The sequence below is a fragment of the Artemia franciscana genome, chromosome 4 (assembly GCF_032884065.1).
Source record: "Artemia franciscana chromosome 4, ASM3288406v1, whole genome shotgun sequence".
Classification (NCBI taxonomy): Eukaryota; Metazoa; Arthropoda; class Branchiopoda; order Anostraca; family Artemiidae; genus Artemia; species Artemia franciscana.
This window is the reverse complement of record NC_088866.1, coordinates 56023290-56042429: the sequence shown is the minus strand read 5'-3', so window position 1 is coordinate 56042429 and position 19140 is coordinate 56023290. Positions and strand designations below refer to the sequence as shown.

At 33.8% G+C, this 19140-nt stretch overlaps 1 long non-coding RNA gene across 3 annotated transcripts in view; it reads left to right on the top strand.

The window, feature by feature from the left end:
• Positions 1–17087: 17087 nt before the first annotated feature.
• LOC136026647 (uncharacterized) overlaps positions 17088–19140 on the top strand; it is a 100204-nt gene continuing 98151 nt past the window's right edge. For all 3 annotated transcript variants that reach the window (XR_010617369.1, XR_010617367.1, XR_010617368.1), the window contains exon 1: positions 17088–17550. This is a non-coding gene — a long non-coding RNA (uncharacterized LOC136026647). The remainder of the gene's footprint in view (positions 17551–19140) is intronic.

Below are 19140 nucleotides of genomic sequence, written 5' to 3'. Positions count from 1 at the left end.
GTTGTATTAACTTTAAAGGAGGCTCATTTGGTTGAAAATTGGAAGTTCCAGTTCCCTTTTAAGAGCCAAATGTGATGGAGGGCAGCAAGCCCCCCCCCCCCCCCCCAACTACCCCCATAAATTGTTGTCATTATAGGGATTTCCCCCCTATTTTAAGGATTTTTGAGGTCTGTTAAGGGCAAACTTTTTTATTTAGGGATTTGGGGATTTTTAGGGATCTTCACAATTCTTCTGGAGTTTTTAAGGAATTTCTACGTTTTTTTCTAAATCCCGTGATTTTCAACGATATAGTGCATAGATTTAATATTCAATCGAATAAATCATAAGGAAGCTAACTAAAAAAAAAGCGAAAATAGCGGTACATTACACCTCCCAATACGTGCCAAATTAGTATTTATGCAATTATACCGCCTTTGAAACTTCTGATTTCTCACTGTATCATATATAGATCTCAGAGCGTTGTAATTAAGAGGATAAGCGAACCTAGTGAATCGAAATCTGCAAATATGTTCTATGCTTCTTATTTCACAACTTCTTATTTGCTCAGGTCAATTTTTTTCTTCATATTTAAGGTTTTTTACTCTCTATAATCGATCAGTTCCAAATTAGATTTTCTTCTGTTAAAACCTTTGAAAGTAGACTGGATATGAATACATCCTCTACATCTGCAAGCAGATCAGAAATAGAGCTATTGAAAAAAAGGCAGGTATAAATTGAATACAATTTTCCGAACGAAAAAAAGAAATTATTGAAAAAGAAAATACGACTTGGTGCTTTTCACAATAGGATTCGTAATATAACTAGACAGGTTAAACGGATTATTGTTTGATGACTGAACTCGGTCGGGAGTAAGGGGGTGGGGTATCTCTTCTGAGAATTTCTTAGTGGTTTTAGTTTTTACTTTTAATATCTAATCAATACTCCAATAATTCTCCAAATTCTCTGGTTTGTAATTGAAATGCGTAATAAGCGCGAATAACGTCCTGTTCTATAGAGGTTTCAAGCTCTTATACGCACAAAACGTTGAATTTGCATTTTTTTTTTTTTTTTTTTTTTTTTTTTTTTTTTTTTTTTTTTTTGTGTCAGAAGAAAGATCATGGATGTGTGTTTTTTCCCACGGATGATTGCATCGAGCCGATACTCATAGAACACCGGACGAGGGCTCATTTGAATGCAAATTGAAATTTCTAGTTCTCTGTTTTGTGTGACTAAAAGAAATGGAGAATCAGCCCCCCTCACACGTCTCTTTTTTTCCCAAAAAAATCTTTCTTAATAAGCATTACTAGGTGACCAAACTTTGAATTGCGAGTCAAATTTCAGAAATAAAATGACATTCAGTGTACTCCAACCCCTCCGAAAATATGTACCCCAAACACCCTGATTCACAGTAGAAAAACTTTTGTTTAATTTTTCCAGGTGTCAAACTAAAAAAAGTAAAAACAACCCTCAAGTACAGTGTAATTATTGGAACACCAGCAACAATTTTGAAAATGATCTTTAGCGTCAAATAATCTACAAAGCGTAGAACTGCCACAAATCACCATCAATAAATAAATATAACCCAAAACAAACAGAAATTACAATAAACAACCGAATGAAACTCATAGGGGCTCACAACCCTTATAATTACCCTTAACGACTCCATGCGTAAAATTGAGATGGAAAAGAGAAAGCGAGACATATAAAGAGAATTTTGTATAGGAATTCTGGCAAATTCAGAATTCCGGCAAATTCTGGCATATATATATATATATATATATATATATATATATATATATATATATATATATATATATATATATATATATATATATATATATATATATATATACATATATATATATATATATATATATATATATATATATATATATATAATATATATATATATATATATATATATATATATATATATATATATATATATATATATATATATATATATATATATATATATATATATATATATATATATATATATATATATATATATATATGCCCCCTAGAACTCACGTAATCTCAATGAAAATCACATCATCAAATTCAGCGTATCAGAAAATCCTACTGATATGGTTTCAAGCTCATATCTGCAAAATGTGGAATTTATATTTTTTTTTGCCAGAAGAAAGATCACGCGTATTTATTTGTTTGTTTTTTCTATCTTTTTTTATTTTGTCAGGGGTGATCATCAACCAATTAGACATAGAACGTCGTGTAAGGGCTCATTCGAATGGAAATTAGAAGTTCTGGTGCTCTTTTAAAGTGACCAAAAAAGATTGGAGGGCAACTAGGCCCCCTCCCAAAATCGTCCGATAAAAAAATTTAAATAGCCATTTTGTTTATCATAGTTTAAAGCCCAATAACTATGCTTTTGTATATAAAATGACCCCCCCCTTAGCCCCAGGGGAAAGGTATTTCAGTTATAAAATTTGCCCATTGTTTACGCATAGTATTTGTTTTTTGGAAGTATGCATACATTGTTGGGTGGGCGGTGAAGAATTTTCAGCTGGGGATTTTCCACGGGGCAGTTTTCCATGGGGAGGGAAGTTTTCAGGGGAGACTCGTCAGGGAAAATTATGCACTAGGTGAATATGCCAGAATTCCTATACAAAATTCTCTTTATGTGTCTCGCTTTCTCTTTTCCATCTCAATTTTACGCATGGAGTCGTTAAGGGTAATTATAAGGGTTGTGAGCCCCTATGAGTTTCATTCGGTTGTTTATTGTAATTTCTGTTTGTTTTGGGTTATATTTATTTATTGATGGTGATTTGTGGCAGTTCTACGCTTTGTAGATTATTTGACGCTAAAGATCATTTTCAAAATTGTTGCTGGTGTTCCAATAATTACACTGTACTTGAGGGTTGTTTTTCCTTTTTTTAGTTGGACACCTGGAAAAATTAAACAAAAGTTTTTCTACTGTGAATCAGGGTGTTTGGGGTACATATTTTCGGAGGGGTTGGAGTACACTGAATGTCATTTTATTTCTGAAATTTGACTCGCAATTCAAAGTTTGGTCACCTAGTAATGCTTATTAAGAAAGATTTTTTTTGGGAAAAAAAGAGACGTGTGAGGGGGGCTGATTGCCCTCCATTTCTTTTAGTCACACAAAACAGAGAACTAGAAATTTCAATTTGCATTCAAATGAGCCCTCGTCCGGTGTTCTAGGAGTATCGGCTCGATGCAATCATCCGTGGGAAAAAACACACATCCATAATCTTTCTTCTGGCACAAAAAAAAAAAAAAAAAAAAAAAAAAAAAAAAAAAAAAAAAAAAAATGCAAATTCAACGTTTTGTGCGTATAAGAGCTTGAAACCTCTATAGAACAGGAAGTTATTCGCGCTTATTACGCATTTCAATTATAAACAAGAGAATTTGGAGAATTATTGGAGTATTGATTAGATATTAAAAGTAAAAACTAAAACCACTAAGAAATTCTCAGAAGAGATACCCCACCCCCTTACTCCCAACCGAGTTCAGTCATCAAACAATAATCCGTTTAACCTGTCTAGTTATATTACGAATCCTATGTGAAAAGCACCAACTCGTATTTTCTTTTTCAATAATTTCTTTTTTTCGTTCGGAAAATTGTATTCAATTTATACCTGCCTTTTTTTTCAATAGCTCTATTTCTGATCTGCTTGCAGATGTAGAGGATGTATTCATATCCAGTCTACTTTCAAAGGTTTTAACAGAAGAAAATCTAATTTGGAACTGATCGATTATAGAGAGTAAAAAACCTTAAATATGAAGAAAAAAATTGACCTGAGCAAATAAGAAGTTGTGAAATAAGAAGCATAGAACATATTTGCAGATTTCGATTCACTAGGTTCGCTTATCGTCTTAATTATAACGCTCTGAGATCTATATATGATACAGTGAGAAATCAGAAGTTTCAAAGGCGGTATATTTGCATAAATACTAATTTGGCACGTATTGGGAGGTGTAATGGACCGCTATTTTCGCTTTTTCTTTTAGTTAGCTTCCTTATGACTTATTCGATTGAATATTAAATCTATGCACTATATCGTTGAAAATCACGGGATTTAGAAATAAACGTAGAAATTCCTTAAAAACTCCAGAAGAATTGTAAAGATCCCTAAAAATCCCCAAATCCCTAAATAAAAAAGTTTGACCTTAACAGACCTCAAAAATCCTTAAAATAGGGGGGAAATCCCTATAATGACAACAATTTATGGGGGTAGTTTGGGGGGGGGCTTGCTGCTCTCCATCACATTTGGCTCTTAAAAGGGAACTGGAACTTCCAATTTTCAACCAAATGAGCCTCCTTTAAAGTTAATACAATCATCCCTTACATAAAAACCTTAGATTCCCCTAAAACCCTTGCTCCCGAGGCTTTGTTTTTTTTAAACCCTCAAGAGCCTTGTTATATGATATTTAGACATTTTGAATTAAATGGCCATTTTAAATTTTATATTAAATGCATTTCGGAATAATGCAACATGTGTGTGAGGGGGGGGGGCAGCTGCCCTCCGTTCACTTTGACTCTTAAAATGGGCACTAGAGCTTTTGATTACCAATGAGGACCCTCCGAATTTTATATGACCATGCTTTCTATAAAAACCATATATTCCTTCAGAGCATAACTTACAACCCTTGCCCTGGGGGCTAGAGGGTTACTATTAGATGCATTTTGGAACAATACGACATGTGTATGTAAGGGGGGGGGGGTGTTAGCTGTCCTCCAATCACTTTGAATCTTAAAAAGGGCACTAGAGCTTAAGATTACCAATGAGTCCCCTCCGAACTTTATATGACCACGCTTTCTACAAAAACCTTATATTCTCATAGTGCATAGCTTACAACCCTTGCCCCGAGGGCTTGGGGGATTTGTCATAGTCAAATACATAGTTTCCTGAACTTTCATCTACGTTGAACAACATGGCTATCTCAAAATCCTGATTAGAAGTGTTTTAGGAAATGATAGGCATGGTGGGGGGGGGGAGGCATTTGTCCTCCGATCACTTTAGACTGATAACAAAGGCACTAGTTCTCTCAATTTCCAATTGAATGAGCCCTTTTTGAAGTTTCTACGACAAAATTTTCTATAGAAAATCTTATATGCCTTTAAAGCATAACTTAAAACCCTTGTCCTGATGGATGGGGGAGGGGGGTTGTCATACCCAAAGACATAATTTCCGGAACGATCAACACCGTTGATCAAAATGGCTGTCTCAAAATTTTGATTGGATGTTTGACTTTTCGTCCCAATTCTTTAAGTACGAAAAATTAAAAACAGAGGCCGTTCAACTAGAGCAAGAAGCTTTTTTTGAAGCACTATAAGACTTTAGTGTGACGAGTAAAGGGGTTGAGGGAGTGGAAGCCCCCCTCATGTATAGAATAGCTTGCGTTCGTTTTAAGTTTCAATTTTACTTCATAATTTCAGCTGAAATAAAAGTTAATTTAATAAAGAGTCAAAATGTCCTGCAGATGTACCCTTAGGCACTGTTTGATTAGTAATTGACGCTGTGCAAAAGGAGAGGGCCCGAAACCATGCTTACTACCCATATAAAACAGAAGCTTTATAGATACACATAACACAAAAGTATAGAAGTCTAATTTTTCTGAAAGGAAAACAAAATGAGAATAGCGAATTAGTATTATGGAGAGGCAAAAGTAAGACCTTTTTTCCACACCCATTAAGAATCGTCCAACCCGCAGTTCACAAATAATTACATGTTGCATCCGATTTTGTGTGTTCTTACTTACGACCAATCGAAGATTATCCTATGGAACTGTTTTAAACTATTAGGTGTTCATCGTTAAAACATAAAATTTTAATATTTCGCGGCACCTTAGGAGGGGTTGCCATCCCCTAGAAAAAAACAACATTTCGCCAATACCTGAATGTATTGGCATTGTAAATTGGCATAATGTAAAAACAACATTTCTACTGTGTTTCCAGGTTGTTTGAAATTACATGTGCGGGATTATGGAGGAATTCCTAATCCAAATTTACTTAAATTTTGGCTGGGGCAACAATGTTCGACATTTTTTGTTTCATTTCTTGTTTAATGGAGTTTTTCCTTCACTAGTAGAGGAGAATATATTTAGAAAAAATGACTGGAAAATCAAACTAAACACGACGAAGAAGGGTAATATTAATTTTATGCTTTTAATTCAGTTTCATCAAAATATCTGGTACAGAGGATTATACTTAAAAAGAATGAGCAATACAAAGAGAACCGGTTTCTGTATAGTAATTGAGATGGTCAGGTAGCGACTGTCTGCATGTTGAGACTCTTTAATTTTTATTTTAAAATGTCTATTACATGTATTTATATGTTTAAAATCCATTTGAAGCTGGATTGTTACATATTATAATGTTATAAACATTTTATGAACAATAAGGGTATTCCATAGAATTTTTAAAATATATTTTAAAGTTTTTACTTTGTTGGTACGTTGTATTAAATTTAGAAGACTTTTGTACAAAAATTGTAATATAAATCTTGCAATAATGAATGTCCAAACATAGAATACAAAACTTGAACATTTATATAATTTTTGAAAAGCTGACAAGCCTGGTAGATGGTAACTCTGATGTCAGGGTAAGCTAAAATGGCATCGTAAATAATATTTTTGTCATATAAACAACTGGAGGCTATAATGATTATGACTACGTATACAGATCTAGTCGTAATTGATTTTTAACCTTCTCACTTTCAAGTAGCATTAATTACATTGTAACTAACATGTGTCAATTTATTCAATAAACTACTTTACAACTATCAGTTTCGCCATCTTTATTTATGAGCCATATAAAATAGTTATTATTTAAATTAACAAATAATTGGCAAATACGTGAATATGACTGTTAAAAATCACTCAATAGAGAAGTATTTTAAATCTACTTGCCACTTGCTTTAGTTTGACAGTTGAGCAAATACACGATTTCTAATTTAATTATTGAAAAAGACTTGAGTCGAAAGCTAATTAAAATAGCAAGAATGCAGCGGTTCGTAGTATTGAGCTGTAAAAAAGGGATAACTCTTACCAATGGTAACCAAAACCGTAAAAAAAGATCTTTGAATTTAGAATACTTTTATTAAAAAACGATGAAAAGAGTTTTGAGTTCAGAATAAATTAAATTTAGAAGTGAGAAAAGAGTTTTAAATTTAAAATACTTTTATCTGAAAATAATGATATAATTCACTTGAAACTCTTAAACATAACACACTTTTTTTACTCCATTTCAATTATGGGAAGCTTACAAGTCCTGAAAGTGGGTAACTCTATTGTCAAGTGCGTCAGCTAAAATTATCGTCATCAGTAGTCTTGTCTTAAAATTATAGGAACCTGTGGGAGCTCATTCTGATTTTGCGCATCTTTTGACTGTAGCACCAAAAATTGCGATGTAGCACGCAAATTTGGGCACGTGTAGCACTCTTGTAACCGTCCGCCCTGGCAACCCTGGCTCTGTATCTTTTAAGAATTATTAACAATTTTCTTTTGACAAGTGACACTAATTAAATTATAAGTAATGTGAATTCCGGTAAAAAACCTTAAATATTTACGAGTAATTCTCTTATATACTTTTTGAGAATATCAAACGTTTGGCAGTTCCATGCAGAATCGGGGAGAGTGTTCCGATGCAGTTTTTGTCAAAAAGTGCATTTACAGTACTATACTTTCAATCAAACCCTTAAACAGCCCTCTACGTTGTCCTTCATCAGCAGTGATGAAAGTAAGAAAAAAAGAGTAAACATTCGTGCTTGCCAGGTAAAAAAAAGTATTTTTCTTTGTTGTCCTAGCCAAGTGAGTGTAAGTTTCCTGTATGAGATTTTTGTCGGTGGCAATTCCAAAGATACATTTTTGATGTCGATCCGAAGATGCGTTTGAGAGGTTTCAGTCTATTTTTTAGATATTCCCGCAAATTTGTTTTCACAACAAACTTTTTCTATGAAAACTAGTCGAGATAATAGTTACTACTCCAAGATCAGCTACAGATAGCAATTTTGTTTTCCAAGCCACTTTGTTTTCAAACTTCTAAAAAAAATTTTTTTATTTTTATTTTTTTTGCTGCGGTACGTTCTTAATCACTTTAACCAAGATAATACCCCTTTCCATCCACCCAAAATTCTGTTGTGACTCTATTGTTAAGGACTTATTCAACAGACCAATTGTTCATTGAAAATTGAATATTCAAATTTTGTCAAAATTTCAAAGTAAATTCCTTCAATTCGATTCTAAGGCAGAGAAACTAAAAAAGCAGAACGCTACCGATCAATTTACAATTATGGCTTGGCGTTTTGTGCAAAATATATTTAAAAAACTGTTTCAACTACACTGATTTGTAGCATTTCTTTACATTAATTTCTTTATATTTCTTTATATTAATAATTTATATTAATTATATTTTATTATTTTTATATTCATATCATATTACTTTATATTATTTAGACTTTTATTTTTTATATATAGATTTTTTTTATTATATTTTATTTATATTGCATTTTATATTTTATATATTGTATATTATTACATTAATTATATTTATATTAATTTATATTAATACTTTATATATTAATGCATTTTTTTTATATTTATACTGATAACTACCGCTGTTCTGACAACGTGAAGCGCAACAAAACAGAAATAGGAGGATGAAAATCTTTATGTGGCCTACAGAAAGTAAAATACTTATTCATAAGGCTCTCGATCGTATTTTACCGACCACGAAATGAAAAAATTTTCTAATAAACTCAAGCCAGCATAGTTTCAGTAATATTCTAGTTTCCAGAATTCTAAAAAATACACGAAAATATTACGAGTTTGTTCAAAAAAGTTTTTCAGATATATGTTGCATAAACTCCGAAGGAGTAATTTTCATTCGTTTCAAATTTCAACTTCGCCCTTTACTTTTGCCAGAAAATTGTTTTTTTTAAAAACTAATTATTCTCTAGCTTAATAGTCTATTGGAATAAATTTTAGCCATGAAGTTCTGGCTTATCAGAGGAAATGCTACAGTTTCATTGTATTATTGATGGTTATTTCAATTAATTCATATTATATTCATCGCATTATTTTATTTTATTAAGAACCTCCTAACTTGAAAAGCCCCCTGAAAGATGGAACGTATTAAACATGCAGAACACAGTTCATTGAATTCACCGAAATTAGGGCTGGGGAAAAATACATTTCTCATAATATAAGGAGGTAATTTTTTTCACTTTTCTTCATGAAAATACCAAAACATGCATTTTTCAAAGTCTAGATGGGGAAAAATCTTTGTTGGGGGATCGGGGAGTCTTAATTTTCTATCTTCCGAAATACACTGAAAACATACTTAAAATCATGGAGCTTAAGCATTTATGTTGAGAAAATACGTAATTTTAACCATAAAGATCAATTAATGCGAATAAATTAATTACCCAAGAGAGAACTCATCTGGAAGTTTTTAACCGACACTTTAAAGTTTTGATCGGGTTTTGAGGGTATGTTAGGAAAAAGGGCACAGGAAGGTGCCACTTGTTTGTAAATTATATTTTACCTTGTAAGAGGGTACTCGAACGATCATCTTAAAATCAAATAAGCCCTCTATAACCCTCCTAAAATCCCTATCAAGCTTCTTAAACAAGCTTTTCCATAGGAATGAGCTACGAAATGATTTTTATCAATTCAATTAGTAGCGACATTTAAAGTAGGGATTATTAAATTAAAGTAGACAATTAAAGTAGGGAATTATATTTTATGACCCTCCCCCCACTAAATTTTTATGAATTGATGCCACTCAAGTCAACGCTAATGGGCTGATTATTGACTAGTTCTTATACTTTCATAGTGCGTAATGATAATATAAATATTGTAAAATAGTAGACGCAATGATATTTACTAAGATGCCATATTATGAAAACAATAATCATAGAAACATTTCAGGCAGAACTCGATTTTGAATAACTGCCAAAATCAGACAAATTAAACAGAAAAACAGAGACAGAGATTATAGTTAAGATTGTAAAATTCCAATAGAATATGACTTCCTAAAAACCATCACTGATAAAGACACTCCAATTTTTACTTGGTCGGCGAACTTTTTAATCATAGTGAATGGGTACACAGATAACTCCTAAAGGGACCAAATTGCTCAGTTGATGATTATTCCCCGAGTTTTGTTTCTGCAATTTCCTAGCAGGTAGACAGAACATCTTGAGAGACCGCCCTTTCGAAGGCTTTACCAGGCAAACACCGTTCAATTCAATCAGAAACAGAAATTTCCACTTTCAGACAATTTGGGCGATGTATCATTAGTTTAAGTTTTTAAGTTTCAAGTTTAGTGGGTTTATCAACGAATAAAAACATATATCTAAAATATTTGAATGTCTATTCCTGGACGCCACACCGAGAACCACAGTGTTTACATTTTGGGCATACAGACAACATGATCAGTGCTTTTACTCTCAGAATAAATCTTACCTCTCAATTACCCCCTCCCCCCCAAAAAAAAGAAATTAATAACCAAATACCTCCCTCTTTCTAGCCCCAAGGGAAAAACCACCACATTAAAACACATAGACACACACTTACGCACATATGTCTTTAAACGAGCAATCGTGTATATGTGTGCATGCATAACTTTTTTCTTGAAGACGGCACCATATTTTTTTCCCTTTTCTTTTTTTTGAAAATTCGTGTACTAAGATTTGCTGTACTATTTGCTTAAATAGTACTATTTGTACTATTTGCTTAAATAAGCATCGGTCATATTGTTTCTTTAATAAAATTAAATAAAAAAAACAAGTTTTTTCAACTGAAAGTAAGGAGCGACATTAAAACTTAAAACGAACAGAAATTACTTCGTATGTGAAAGGGGCTGCTTCCTCATCAACGCTCCGCTCTTTACGCTATAGTTTGACTCTTTCTCTCAACTCTTCTTTTTAAAACAGTAAAAAACTTTAGCATAAAGAGCGGGGCGTATTAAGAAACCTGAATACCAATTCATTGAGTCCCTCCAAAGTTTATATGACCATCACTTTTATAAAAACCTTATATGCCCCCAGGAAATAACTTAGAACCCTTGCCCCTTGGATGTGTTTGGGGATTGGTGGGCTTGGGAGGGGGGTTAGTTGCTCTCCAACCAATTATGACTATTTAAAAGGGCACTTGCCGTTCCAAATTCCGATCAAATGAGCTACTTTCACAGTTTCTACGACAAGTTCTTCGATACGAAGTGCCTTAGTCTAGGATTTCCCCCAAAAATAGTACATTGTTCCCATGTCGCTCTTCATTTAGGCAGCGTTTTGGCACTGCCCATGATAAAGAAAGCTAAACTTTCAATGAATTTTAGCTAACCTTTACTAAGCTTTCACCACTACCTTCCAGGAAGTTATGAAGTTTGTAGACTCCAGGATGTGAATTTGAGAGAAACTTTCCAGGAAGATTTGAATACTAAACTGGATAGTAAAATCTGACAACGTAGAAGATGAATGGAATAATTTTAGTAAAATCGTTTGTGAAGTGGGTCTTAGGGAAGAAAGTTAGAAAAATAGCGAGAAATATTAGTGAAAACGCTTTATGTTTAATATAAAGGAGGCGAGCCCCATACAATAATTATTTGAGTGATGGATCATTTGAAGACAAGAGGAAAGCAAAGAAAGTGGAGAAATCATCAAAACATAGATTAAACAGGTATGAAGGGGAGGCCATGAAGAGAATTTTCAAAGATATGGAAGATACATAATAGTAAAATATTTTACTGGCGTGTTAATAACTTGAGAGCGATTAGTCAATGTGGACTTGTCCCAGTTTCAAACGGTTCGTGGTAACGAACTGTAGTAAGGAGCGACCCGGCTCAATAGTTAACGAAACTCTAAAAAACGGAATTTTGATGCTAATAGACACAACAAAAGAATCGGATTTTTATGCTGATTAAATATATAAGTTTTTTTTTCAAATTTAGTCTTGCTCATCAATAGTTACGAGCCTAAGAAAATTTGCCTTATTTTGGAACACCCCCTAAAAGTAATAGGATCCTAACGAAAATCAGACCATCACATTCAGTGTATCAGCGAACCTTACTGTAGACGTTTCAAGCTCCTATGTACAAAAATGTGGAACTTAGTATTTTTTGCCAGAAGACCGATCACGGGTGCGTGTTTATTTGTTTGTTTGCTTTTTTTCCCCATGGGTGATCGTATCGACCAAGTGGTCCTAGAATGTCGAGAGAGGGCTTATTCTAACGGAAATTAAAAGTTCTAGTGCCCTTGTTTAAGTGACCAAAAAAATGGAGGGCACCTAGGGCCCCCCAAGCTCTTTTTTCTTAAAGTCAACGGATAAAAATTTTGAGATTGCCATTTTGTTCAGCATAGTCGAAAAACATAACAACTATCTCTTTAGGGCTGACTTACTCCCCCAAAGTTCCCGGGGGAGGGGCTACAACTTACACAATTCGACCAGCGTTTACATACGGTAATGGTTATTTGGAAGTGTACAGACCTTTTCAAGGGAATTTTTGCTTGGGGGAGGGGTTGAGGGGACGGTTGATTGAGCTACGTAGGAGGATCTTGCCTTGGAGGAATTTGTCATGGGAGAAGAGAAATTCCATGAAAGGGGCGCAGGATTTTCTAGCTTTATTTTTTTCAAACAATGAAAAAATATATATGAAAAAGTTTTTTTCCGCTGAAAGTAAGGACCAGCATTAAAACTTAAAACGAACTTAGATTATTACGCATATGGGAGGTTCATCTCTTCCTAAATACCTCGGTCTTTACGCTAAAGTATTTTTAGTAATCTCAACTATTTATTCTACAGCCTTTGTGATTCAAGGGTCAATCTCAAAGAATTGGGACAAAGTTAAAGCTTTAGTACAAAGAGCGAGGTATTAACGAGGGGGCAAACCCCCTCATATGCATATTAAAAATAAACGAATATAGGAGTTTGTTACGTAAGTTAATTTATAAGTTACGTATATTTTTTACTAATAAGAACGTTCATTAAAAATTAAAAACTCGTTAAGTTAATTAATGTTTTATAAAGTAGAATTGAGAGAAAGAGTCAAACATTAGCGTAAAGAGCAAGGCGTTGAGGAGGGAACAGCCCCTTCATACACGGAGTAATTTCTGTTCGTTTTAAGTCTTAATGTCGCTCTTTACCTTCAGTTAAAAAACATATTTTTTTATGTAATTGGAGACAGAAACGGGACCACAATTAGTGAGAAGGAAAGTGTTAAAGAGAGGTGAGCAGAACATTTCCAGAATCTGCTGTAACGTGATAGAGTTACAGGAAAAGATGAAGAAAAGAAAAAAAATCTTTATGATGCATTGGATGTGAAGAAAGATTTATTTTGTGACGAAACATTCGAGACAGTACAATTGGATTAAAATGCCCCAGGTGCTGATACTTCGGGAAATATACATTTCTTTTTTTAACACGCTGGTTGTGAGGTTAAAGAAATCTTCCTGAAGATCATGAACATGATTTCGAAAAAGGGGAAATACCTAGCGATTTGGCAAAAAACTCTAATTAAACTCCTTCATAAAAAAGTAACAAAAGCGAGTGTGTTAATTATAAAGGCATTAATCTGGTTTCTATAGGATGTAAATTACATAGTATGATGATACATTTAGGCTTAGAGATGCTGTAGATACATTTTTTTTTATAACAGAACAGTGTGGTTTTAAGAAGAATAAAGGATGTGCCGACCAAATTTTTATCCTAGATTAATACTAGATTAATACCTGAGTAATCAAAAGCCTTTAGTACTCAGTTTTATAGATTATGAGCAAGCGTTTGATTCAGCTAATAGAAGAGCTTTAGCGAAGGCTCTATCCTTGTATTGTATACCAGATAAATACATTACTTTATTAACTCTTTATTGACTACTAAATTACAAAAAGCATAAATACACAAAACAGTCGGGGGAAGGCTCAAACAGCCTTATGTTGGACGGCTGCAATCCTCTAATTCTCAACCTAATTAATTAAAAAAAAAAATATTAAAGAAGGACAAAAACACTCTCACTCAATTATCCCTTAATACCAGAATATACATAAAAAAGGCTAACAATGATAGTACATAGAAAAAAAAGAAAAAAAAAGAAATTAACTCCCCACACCCAATTTTTTTTTTAATTTTACTTTAAATGACTCAATATGTTCCGCCTCCCTAATGCCAGCTGGGATATCGTTCCAAATAGCCGGAGCTAATGCTGGTGTGTCGGTACTGAACAATAAAATTATCTGTCTCTCTGGTCTCATACCCATGGAGTGAACGATTTACTCGAAAAAAAACTGGTAAAAACTGGAGGACATACATCATTGCAACATCGATACGCAAAAACAGCAGCTTGATAATCTCGTATCTGAGCAATGTTAAGCACTAGTAATTTCTTAAAACATGACGCGGTATCATTCACATTTTCTACATAATTACCAAGAAGACGTACTGTTTTAATTTGTAGGATCTGCACTCTTTTAAAATTTGCATAGGAATTACTAGACCAAAGGACACAACCGTAAGAAATATAAAGCGCAAAAATGATGTGATATAATAGTAAAAGAACTGATAATGGTAAAACATGCTTTAATCGACACAAAACCTAAACCTCTAGCAACTTTAGCTGCAACAAGATCACTATGGTTCTTCCAAGATAGATTACAATCAGGCTGGAATCCCAAATAACGCCCTTCATGCACCTGTGACAAAGGCCTACCGTTAAAAAAATATATTTTTATCAACACATGGAGGCTTACCAACTCACCTATAAATCATAAAATTAGTTTTATTAACGTTAACTGACAAAAGGCTCAAACTTGTAAATACAAAAAATGTCTTTAATACCCTATTTACTTTCAACAACAAATCATCGACAGATATACTAGACACAGTTAAAGTAGAATCATCCGCAACACTCAGGTAAGTAGAAACGCAGTGAATCAACATACACAAGGTACAGAAGTGGTCCCAAAACAGATCCCTGAGGTACGCCACACCTCACTTGAAAAGGAGAAGAAAACACATCATTTAATACAACTTGAATATATCTACCACTTAGAAAACTATGAAACCACTTTAAATAGTTATCACTCCAAGGGATTGTAGACGTTTGAGTAGAATATTAAAATCCACTGTATCGAACGCTTTTCTAAAATCGTTAAAAACAGTCAAAGGGATTTCACCGCATTCAAAGCATTTATTTATAGTATCACAAAGGGAATGCATGGCATCCGACGTCGAGTGACCTTTTTTAAAGCCAAACTGGTTTTCACTTAACATCCCCGTTTTCATAAGGTGATCATAAAGCCTTTTATGCACAATTTTTTCAAATATTTTCGAAAACAAGGGTAGGATTGATATTGGTCTATAATTTTCAATTTCTAGCTTAGAGCCACCTTTGTGAAGGGGGATTACTTTCGCCCTTTTAAGCGCGTCAGGGAATATACCGGTTTGGAGGGAAAGATTGATTATATGGACTAGACATGGCATTAAATAACAAATCACTGACTTAAAAGTTATCAGATTAATGCCATCTGTCCCTGCTGAATTCGATTTGATTGTTTTCACAACCTTCAGAATTTCATCTCCAGTACAAGGCTGAAATTCAATTTCATTTCCAATTCCTCTATCATCCACAAATTGATCTTTCATTAAATCGTTATTAAAATTCACTAACTCTTGCACCTTTACATTTTGCCCAACACTTGAAAAAAACTATGCAAATTTAGTCGTGGTAATTATTTCATCATTAACAAGTTTTCCTTGAATCAGTAGCGATTTAGGTGGAGCTTCTTTCTTCTTTCCCAATAGGTCATTAATAACTTTCCAAATTCCTTTTGTATTATCCTTATTTAAACTCAATTGGTTGGCAAAGTATTCTTTTTAAAATTTTCTTCTCATCGAGTTTACTTTATTGCATATTATTTTGAATTCTTCCAGTTTCTTGGCACATTCACTGTTTAAATATTCCACATACGCTTGATTTCTTTAATCTGACACTTTAAGAATTTCAGTAGTTATCTAGGGCTTCAAGAATGGGCTTTTCAAGAATTTCAATGGGCAAGTCTTATCATACATTAGCTGTACGACATACGATCAAATGCATCATACGATCAAATGCATCAGAAGAGTCATCTTTCATATCCATAATCTCACTAAAATCAATGGTACTCAACTCTTCGCCAAACCTCTGTAAATTCACCTTTTTCAACGACCTAGTCTTTACTTTTTTATTTTATTTCTTTTTATTCGGCCACAAGGTACTGCTCCAACAACTGGGAAATGGTCCGAACAAGGGTATAGAACCACATCGGCATAACTACGGTCCAGATACTTAGAACCAACAAAAATATTATCAATGAGAGTGGCTGAATGACTCGTAACACTTGCTGGAATCTTTACTATGGGGAAAATATTATGAGCAACCATGAAATTAAAAAAATCAAAATTCGCTCCATTCAACGTAAGCAGATCAAAGTTAAAATCACCCATACAAATAAAATCTAAACCTGTCCGAGACACCGCACGCGCAAGTTGATCAAACCCATGTTCAAATTCTTCCCAGCTAGCACTTGGTGGTCTATACATAACACTAATAAAAATTTACTACTTCCCATATCTAAATCCAGACTAAAACTTTCGAATTTACCCTCTATCCAAACATCAATATCATTTCTTACATGGTGAGTCAACGACTTAGAAATCAAACACGCAATTCCCCTTCTATAAATTGAGGTCCGGTTTTTAATCTCCAAATTATAATCTTGAAAAGAGTACAATGAGACAGAGTGTTCCTGACTCAAAAAACTTTCACATATACTAATAAAACTAACTTTACCTTGAGAATCAGAGAGAAATTGCAGCACATCCTCATAAGACGTGGCTAGGTGGCAATTCCAGGCACATAAACTCAGTAAATCGGCTTCCGCGGGATTTAACTGCGAACATTGAACGTAAGCACTGTTTCTCAACTGTTTAAATTTAAGTTGGTTCATACAAGGCTCAATATCAGTTGCTATTTGTGCCGACAGAACCTGTTCAAGGAGAAAAGGTCGGTTCATTAAATCATCCAGTATAGACGCAACGAGAGTAAATGAAATCTCGAACCAAAATAAATCTCTCTATATATAAAAAAAAAGAAAGGAAAAAAAAATACACATAAAAGCAGAGAAAAAGAAAAGTTGAAAATACAAGCAAAAACATAAGACTAAATACAGTCGGTAATAGAACGGATCTTCTTGACTGTTGACCCTACACTAGGCTTTGTCAAAATCTGACCCGGATCCGACCAAACATTTCTTTGACCATACTTGTCTTTCGCTGCGTTCAAAATGTCCCGGCGACGTTTAGTTAGAGACTCCGATACAAAAACACCAGTTGAAGCAAGTTTAGCTTTTGCTTTAAACACTCTACGGGCTACATCTTTGCCAGAAAATTTAACGACGATCGGAGCAGCTCTAATAGAACTTTCTTCATGCTCTGTAGTCGGATTATTCAATCGGAGACGGTATACATTAATCAAATCATAAGATAAGAGGTCTTTCACAGACATTCTGCTATTTATAATAGGATATATTGTCGTAAGAGTGTCTACACCAGGTAACTGCTTTACCCCATGAAATACAAGACTATCAAGTAAGGACTCTTGATCATAATCATCAAGCTTTTTTTCTATTCTACTAATCCTCTCCTCCAAATTTTCAATTTGAGTTCTCAGACTACATAGAGTCTGCTCAATTTTTGCAAACTTTGGATTAAACTCGAGCGTGACTGAATCATAAACCTGGCTGACTATCAGTTCAGTAGCCTCTTTCAGTGATAAATAAAAAAACTAGTTTTTTTTTAACTGAAAGTAAGGAGCGACATTAAAACTTAAAACGAACAGAAATTACTCCGTATATGAAATGGGTTGTCCCCTCCGCAATCCCTCGCTCTTTACGCTAAAGTTTTTAATTGTTTTAAAAAGTAAAATTGTGACAAAGAGTCAAACTTTAGCGTAAAGAGCGAGGGATTGCGGAGGGGACAATCCATTTCATTAACGGAGTAATTTCTTTTCGTTTTAAGTTTTAATGTCGCTCCTTACTTTCAGTTAAAAAAACAGTTATTTATTTAATTTCTGAACGTTTTTGAATTAATGCATGTTTGATTTTGGCTCTCCGAACATGAATTATTAAAATGAAATTTGCATAATAATTCTTTTTTTTTTGGCTAAATGGCTTTCTCTTAGTTTTGATCAGACGATTTTGAGAAATAAGGGTTGGCAAAGGAGGCCTATTTGCCCTCCAATTTGTCGGTTACTTAAAAAGGCAACTAGAACTTTTAATTTTTTACGAACGTTTTTATTAGTAAAAAATATACGTAACTTAAGAATTAACGTAACAAACTTTTATATTCGTAAAACGTAACAAACTTTTATATTCTTATATTTTCGATTATATACATGAGGGGGTTTGTCCCCTCGTTAATACCTAACTCTTCACACTAAATCTTAAGTTTTGTCCCAATTCCTTAAGAATGACCCCTGAATCAGAAAGGCCGTAGAATAAATAGTTGAAATTACTAAAAATACTTTAGCATAAAAGGCGAAGTATTTATCTCCTCCTAAATACCTCGCTCTTTATGCTAAAGTATTTTTAGAACCCCTCATATGCGTAATAATCTCTGTTCGTTTTAAGTTTTAATGCTACTCCTTACTATCAATTGAAAAAACTTTTTCATGTTTATATTTTCATTGTTTTTTTGTTTTTTTTAATAGTAATGCTAGAAAATCCTGTGACCTTTTCATTGAATTTCTCTTCTCCCATAAAATATTCCTCCAAGGAAAGATCCCCCCACATAGCCCACTCCCCACAACCCCACACCCAAACAAAAAAAAAATCCCCCTGAAAACGTCGGTACACTTCCTAATAACCATTGCTGTATGTAAACATTGGTCAAAGTTTGTAACTTGCAGCCCCTCCCCCAGGGACTGTGGGGGAGTAAGTCATCCCCAAAGACATAGTTATTGTGGTTTTCGACTATGCGGAACAAAATGGTTATCTCAAAATTTTGATCTGTTGACTTTGGGGAAAAAATGAGCGTGGAAGGGGGCCTAGGTGCCCTCCAATTTTTTTGGTCACTTAAAAAGGGCACTAGAACTTTTCATTTCCGTTAGAATGAGCCCTCTTGCAACACTCTAGGACCACTTGG